Source organism: Eriocheir sinensis, chromosome 12 (genome assembly GCF_024679095.1).
Source record: "Eriocheir sinensis breed Jianghai 21 chromosome 12, ASM2467909v1, whole genome shotgun sequence".
NCBI lineage: Eukaryota > Metazoa > Arthropoda > Malacostraca > Decapoda > Varunidae > Eriocheir > Eriocheir sinensis.
This window is the reverse complement of record NC_066520.1, coordinates 24,367,923-24,375,433: the sequence shown is the minus strand read 5'-3', so window position 1 is coordinate 24,375,433 and position 7,511 is coordinate 24,367,923. Positions and strand designations below refer to the sequence as shown.

The following is a 7,511-nucleotide window of genomic DNA, read 5'->3' as shown; positions in this document are numbered from 1 at the left end:
TTTCTCCTCAGTCTGAAGCTAGCCAGCACTGTGAGTGGAACGTTTCTCTGGAATACATACACTGCATTTTGACCCCTACTATGGCACCCAAGCATCCTTCCACCTCGTCCAGTGACATAAGAACATAGGAGTCTGCACGAGGCAGCTCCTCTGAACCTTGGCTCCCGTGTATCTAACCCTACCTAATATCGCTGTCCATGACGCATCAACAAAGTGATGGTGGTGAGTGTTTTTGTTGTGTCAGTGACTTACAAATGTAATGTAGCAATTCTTTCTTTAGAAAACTTTAACTTAACCCGGTGGTGGCAGGGATCATGTTTCTTAATGGTCCCTCCAAGCAAGAAAAATGAGAAAAAATCACCCCTCACACAAACCATTTCATATTATATATCAAAGCATTTGTGATCAGTTTATGTGTGGTACTTTCCTCTCTGTCAAAGGCTGTAAAATAAGGCAAAAAGTAAGCAGAAAAATATATATCTACCCTTGCAAGTGAAAATATAGCCTGTTAGCTTTTGAGACCAGACCGTGTAGTGAGCCTCCTCCTCCCTCCCTGCTGGCTAGGCTTCCTTTTAATATGTATTTCCACACATGATGTGGCCAATATTAGGAGTCTTTTTCACACCAATATTTACTGTATAATGATGACTTGACTCCTGCATTAGCACAGGTGAGTGAGTTAGGGGCTTAAGGAACTTTGATGCCAGGATTGGAGGTGACTTATTCCTGGGTTTAAACTTATACAAAATCAGGTTAGCAACATGTCTGTGGTAAGTCCCTTGTACAATAAGAAATATTACTTTCCTCTCTGTCAAGGGCTGAATAAATCAATCAAATTAATCTAACTATATTATAAAGCAGAACCAATCTTGCATGCATAAAATGTATCCAGTGTGTAGTAAGCACTTTGGCAAACATAATCATGCACCCTACGCTTAACACGGTAGCTGCGGGGATCATGTTTCTTACCGTGTAGCAGAGACGGGCCAAATTTGTGGCTTTACCGTGTAGCAGCAACGGGCCAAATTTGTGGCTTTACCGTGTAGCAGCAACGGGCCAAATTTGTGGCTTTACCGTGTAGCAGCAACGGGCCAAATTTGTGCCATGATTTAAACCCCCCAAAATAGATGATGTGTAAACTGATCACAAATGCTTTGATATGTATTATGAAATGGTTTGTGTGAGGGGTGATTTTTTCTCATTTTTCTCGCTTGGGGGGACCATTAAGAAACATGATTCCTGCTGCTACCGGGTTAGGAAACATGATCCCTGCTGCTACCACCACCACTGGGTTAAAAGGCCTTTCCCTCTAAGCAAGGGGATGTACTGAACATTTTACAACACGCTGGGTTACTAAGTGAGCTGCTGAACATTTTACAGCTCAATATAACGGGTTCACCCTTTGGGGGCTTCTGGCGGGGGTAATGAAGGCAGGGCAGGAAATGAGTAGAGAAAGCTTACCTATTTCTCCAAGCTGCTGAAAAGCTTGTTGGTGAAGAATTACTTGTCGGTGAAGAGACTGTTGTTGAGGTGAGGAGTGCCCTGTGTTATGGAACCTCCCGGCACTGCTACACCAACCTGCAAATATGTGTCCACTCTCAAAGTCTTGTACCGGGAAAGACAGCATGGGATAATATATTATAAAATCTCTCTCTCTATCAAGGCCTGTATAATAAAAGATCATTAATAGATAACCTCTCTCTCATATTTGTTTTTTTACATACTTTACTTCCTCTACCCTCCCTCTCTCTCTCTCTCTCTCCTCTCATAACTCTATACATACAGCCAGGCCTATACTTTGAGGCAGTGCCAACATTGCCAGACTGTTGTACTCAGCCTCTTATATTTATGGACTTCCAACACAAAATCTGTCTTCTGGTCCCCAATAACGAGATTCATTTATATTTATCATTAGCCCGGTGGTGGTAGCAGGTGGAAAGTGGAAAGTTTTGTTTAGTGGACGCCGCAACATCTGTGGTCATATGCCGGAGAGAGACAGAAGGGGAAGGAATTATAGGAGAAGGGAACAGATCCCAGGAGACGGGACACAGCCCCCGATTAATACCTGGTACACTGCTGGGTGGACAGGGGCGTAGGGTATTGGGAAAGCCGCCCAAATTTTTCCACTCCGCCACTCGCCCGGGAATCGAACCTGCTCTTCTAGTTTTAGAGCTGTGTACAACCACTGAACCACGAAGCCCCATAGGGCTGCATGCGGGTGACCACACTAAACTCAGCGATGTGTTTGAAAGCTGAAGCAGTCCGCTGGAGACCTTGCTCTTAGTGTGAAGGGGGAAGGGAGGGGGGTCAGTTTAGTTAGTTATCAGGTAGTTTAGTTAGCTATAGTCCATGGACTCTTAACTTGAGCCCTGTGGCTTGGCCCGGGGAACCCCCCCCATTGTTTACACACCTAGCGATGGCCTGCGATCTGTTATGTTAGCTATTTATGGAGTACATATACAGTCAAACCTCGATTTACGAGTTTAATTCATTCAAGAATATTGCTCGCACACCAAAACACTCGAAAACCAAAACGAATTTCCCCATTGAAATTAATGTAAATCCATTAATGCGTCTCATATCTCAAAAAAACTATTTACGTAAGAACCATCTTACATGTTATTTTTTACAGAATTGAAGTTATCTTACTAACAAGTAGAGATGATAAAGATATGAAACACAAGTCAAAGTGTTACGGTTGTTTCGGAGACTCCCGCAACCGCTGGTCATGCTTGAGGTGCAGGCTTCACCCCAGGGTTCAGCAGGTGGTTCCCCTATTCTCGGGGCACCGGAACTACACCCGACCACCACCGTGAAGCTAACTCGACATGTCGTCCGAGATGGAGGGTGAACGAGTCAGTCACGTCCAGGAGGGCATACAAGATACCTCTCCATTAACATGAGTTGCAATAGGAATGATATTAATGACAATAATAATAATTACAAGATAATTTAATACTACGCTATTCTAACCTAAAACTTATTCAAACCTAGCTATACTTTTTTTTTTTTTCCTTACCTCCCTCGGCTGGGCCTGGTGGTGGGCCCAAGCCGGCAAGTGTTTATAGCGGCCCCATCTTGCTTTCCCTTGGACAGTCCCATACAGTCCAGGATGATGGTGGTGGTCTTCAGGACAAGTAGTCAGTGGCAGCGACAGATTCAAACCCTCATCATCCATGACGCAGTGAACGCAGGACCGGCACGCTAACCACTCAGCCACCGTCTCCTTCCCCAGCCTGTGTTCCGACGCCAAATATGCAAAAAGTAAAAACATATGCTTCAATGTGTCATCCCAGACTATATATTTAGAGAATTAAATCTAAGCTATCCTAACCTAACCAAACTTTAATGAAACTAATCTAGCCTTAGCAAGCCACTGTCAAAACACAATATAAACAGAAATGTATCTCCAGGTGTGTCCCCCCCCAAGACCATATATTTAGAGAATTAAATCTAAGCTATCCTAAACTGCCCAAACTTGCTGAGCTATCCTAACAAGACCTAACTTAACCCGGTAGCAACAAGGGCCCAAATTTGTGGCTTTACAGTGTACCAGCGACGGGCCAAATTCTTGCCATGATATGTAACTTGATATATTAAGAAGGATATAAACCCCACCACCGACCATCAGGATCCACCGGGAAGAAGCCTACCGGCGCAATAGGCCAAGACGTAAAAATAAATAAATAAATAAATAAATAAATAAACAGATGATGCATAAAATGATCACAAATGAATTGATATATATTATGAAGTGGTTTGTGTGAGTGATGATTTTTTTCTCATTTTTCTCGCTTAGAGGGAAGGGCCTTTAACCCAGTGGTAGCAGCAGGGATCATGTTTCTTAATGGTCCCTCCAAGCGAGAAAAATGGAAAAAAATCACCCCTCACACAAACCATTTCATATTATATATAAAGCATTTGTGATCAGATTATGTATCATCTATTTTGGGGGGTTTATATCATAGCACAAATTTGGCCCGTCACTGCTACACGGTAAAGCCACAAATTTGGCCCGTCGCTGCTACACGGTAAAGCCACAAATTTGGCCCGTCGCTGCTACACGGTAAAGCCACAAATTTGGCCCGTCGCTGCTATATGGTTAAGCCACAAATTTGGCCCGTCGCTGCTATATGGTTAAGCCACAAATTTGGCCCGTCGCTGCTATATGGTTAAGCCACAAATTTGGCCCGTCACTGCTACACGATAAAGCCACAAATTTGGCCCGTCGCTGCTATATGGTTAAGCCACAAATTTGGCCCGTCGCTGCTATATGGTTAAGCCACAAATTTGGCCCGTCACTGCTACACGGTAAAGCCACAAATTTGGCCCGTCGCTGCTATATGGTTAAGCCACAAATCTGGCCCGTCGCTGCTATATGGTTAAGCCACAAATCTGGCCCGTCGCTGCTATATGGTTAAGCCACAAATTTGGCCCGTCGCTGCTATATGGTTAAGCCACAAATTTGGCCCGTCGCTGCTATATGGTTAAGCCACAAATCTGGCCCGTCGCTGCTATATGGTTAAGCCACAAATTTGGCCCGTCGCTGCTATATGGTTAAGCCACAAATTTGGCCCGTCGCTGCTATATGGTTAAGCCACAAATTTGGCCCGTCGCTGCTATATGGTTAAGCCACAAATTTGGCCTGTCGCTGCTATATGGTTAAGCCACAAATTTGGCCCGTCGCTGCTATATGGTTAAGCCACAAATTTGGCCCGTCGCTGCTATATGGTTAAGCCACAAATTTGGCCCGTCGCTGCTATATGGTAAAGACACAAATTTGGCCCGTCACTGCTACACGGTAAAGACACAGGTTTGGCCCATCACTGCTACACGGTAAAGCCACAAATTTGATGTGTCGCTGCTACCGAGTTAAGAAACATGATCCCCACAGCTACCGGGTTAACCGTACCTGCCGTGCGCTCTACTACCACAATGAAATAAAACAAATATATACTGTGTTGCACCCCAAGACAATATTTTAAGAGGCGGGGAGTATGGAGATGACCGTAGCCACCTCTCCCGCCAGTGACATCAACGGCAGTGTGGTGAGAGGCCTATCCTGCCTATGTATCCTAAACAAGTGGGTGTTATTCCAGAAAAAACACCCAAGCCAAGTCTCATTACTTCACACTTATTTATATATTCAAGGGCTGAAAAATATCGGAAACATTAACAAAAACAATGCCCGGTCAGCACTAAGTTATCCTAACCTTGGATTAAACTTAGATTTTAACGTAACCTTCTGTGAGAGCAAGATAAAAATTGACAGACAAAATAGGTCAATTCCGGACCTCGCGGTATCATGAGCAGACCTCTAGAATAACACCCGATGGTCTAGGATAAAAAAGTTGGAAAATTTCATTTAGTCGGCGCAACATCTGTGGTCATATGCCGGAGAGAGACAGAAGGGGAAGGAATTATAGAAGGGAACAGATCCCAGGAGACGGGACACAACCCCCAATTAATACCTGGTACACTGCTGGGTGGACAGGGGCATAGGGCATCTGAAAAGCCTCCCAAATTTTTCCACTCTGCCCGGGAATCAAACCCGAGCTCTCTCGGTTGTGAGCCGGGTGTGCTAACTGCTTATAACCACTGCACCACGAAGCCCCCAGGTCTAGGATAAGATACTGGTCATCATTAAGTTATCCTAACCTTGGATTAAACTTAGATTTTAACCTTAACCTCCTGTGAGAGCAAAGTAAATATTTACAGCCAAAATATCGGTTCATGCCAGCCTTCACAGTACCAGGAGCATGTATAACTCTAGAATGACACCCGATGGTCTAGGGTAAGCACATGTGGTCAAGGCAACAACGCTAACCTACATATTCCCCCTTAGAGTTAATAGGTTCACCACCCCGGGTCATCACCACCACATGCATCACCTAAAATCACCACAATCACCATCAATACCACCTCAAACACACATGAAATCACAACCATGACGATGAAAACGCAAAAAAATCAAGAGAAACAACATTGAAATAAATAAATCTGAAAAATTCGTAAAATTCACCCCGCCCGCTAGACGAGTCACCCTTAAAACACTTCTAGCTCACGTTAACCTTCAATATTTCCTGAGTAACACAACCCACACCTCATATCTGCAATAATACAACACAAATACACCCTAACCCTTAATATAGGAGTACCCAGGCATCTTACACTGGTCAAAACTCACGGATATAAGGTCACGTATGGTTCGCTCCCATCCGCCGGTTACGCCCTTATGACCTCACCGCTAAACGCCCATAATTCAATATCTAAGACCCTCACACCTCATTTGACCCCATACATTAGGTCATTCAGCTTAGTTATCCCTATCATAGTGTTCAAAGTTCTTAGATGTTATTGATAACTGAGATAATACGTCACATATGGTTCGCTCCATCCGCCGGTTACGCCATTATGACCTCACCGCTAAACGCCCATAATTCAATATTTAAGACACTCACACCTCATTTGACCCCATACATTAGGTCATTCATCTCAGTTCTCCCTACCATAGTGCCCGAAGGTCTTAGAGGTCATTAATAATTAAGGTCATATATGGAGCCGGACACCCCAAGCCAGTTATATACTTGACCTTTCTGACCTTACCGGCTTATATCCCGCTCTCCAACTTCACACACAGGAATGCAATGCACGTGTCGCCCTGCCCCTCAAGCCCCGTGCCGCCACGTACTCTACTGGAAATCAGTAAAAAACGATGAGCTTCTGAACAACCACGGCGGCCATTTAAATCCATCTCTTCCCCCACCGATACATTTTCCCTATTTCCACCTATTACAAGCCTTAATTCACTGCCTTCACCCACCCAAAACAATCACAAGGGACTATTTACCGTTTCTAGATGCATGGCTCCCTCGGGAACAGGATAATTCGCTTCAAAAAACACAAAAATATAAGAGCCGACTCCCTTCACGGATGACAATGTGGCTTCCAGGTGTATGCGAGAAATACCTCCTCGGGGAAATAAGTTGCGACACTTCCCACTACACATGTCCAATGGGGTAAAGACAGCAAAAAACGTCTTAATTTGCCTTGATTTATGTCTCTTTAACCACCTGTGATCTATATATAAGCGTTGAGATTGCCCAAACCAGGAGTGAGTATCAGCTCAGAGTAGTTCCTCCTATGTAATCTCCTATGTGTTTGTTTTAAAGCCTTCTACTGATTTTAAGTGTTTATCTGATGTATTTGCAGTGTATTGAAGTCGCAAAGGGACAGTTAAACGATAGCAGTGAGTGATATATTGAAAATTAAGCATTGTTTCAAGTCCCCTTCGCGAGCTATTTTTCGGCTGCGAGCTGATTCCTGCCAGCTCAATAGATTCTCGTACTTGAATTAAATGACCCTGGAACTGTCTTTTCCGCTCCAATAACTAGATTTATTTAGAGATAGGGTCGAAATGTTTAATTAATAGGGCTTTTTTTGCAGTGCTTAGGTATATTATCGCTGACATAAATAGTTTTAGTTTAACCTCGGAAACATTAATTACTCTA

The 7,511-nt window shown here is 43.9% G+C and overlaps 1 long non-coding RNA gene across 4 annotated transcripts in view; it reads right to left on the bottom strand.

Moving 5' to 3' along the window:
* LOC126997723 (uncharacterized) overlaps window positions 1-6,985 on the bottom strand; it is a 21,672-nt gene extending 14,687 nt beyond the window's left edge. For 2 of the 4 annotated variants that reach the window (XR_007752355.1, XR_007752356.1), the window contains exons 1-3: window positions 6,851-6,985; window positions 3,020-3,236; window positions 1,462-1,578 (exon numbers count right to left, since the gene is read on the bottom strand). This is a non-coding gene — a long non-coding RNA (uncharacterized LOC126997723). Of the gene's footprint in view, window positions 1-1,461; window positions 1,579-3,019; window positions 3,237-6,187; window positions 6,206-6,606; window positions 6,696-6,850 lie in introns of those variants that run through there. The other 2 variants (XR_007752357.1, XR_007752358.1) reach the window with 2 other exon arrangements.
* Window positions 6,986-7,511: the final 526 nt, after the last annotated feature.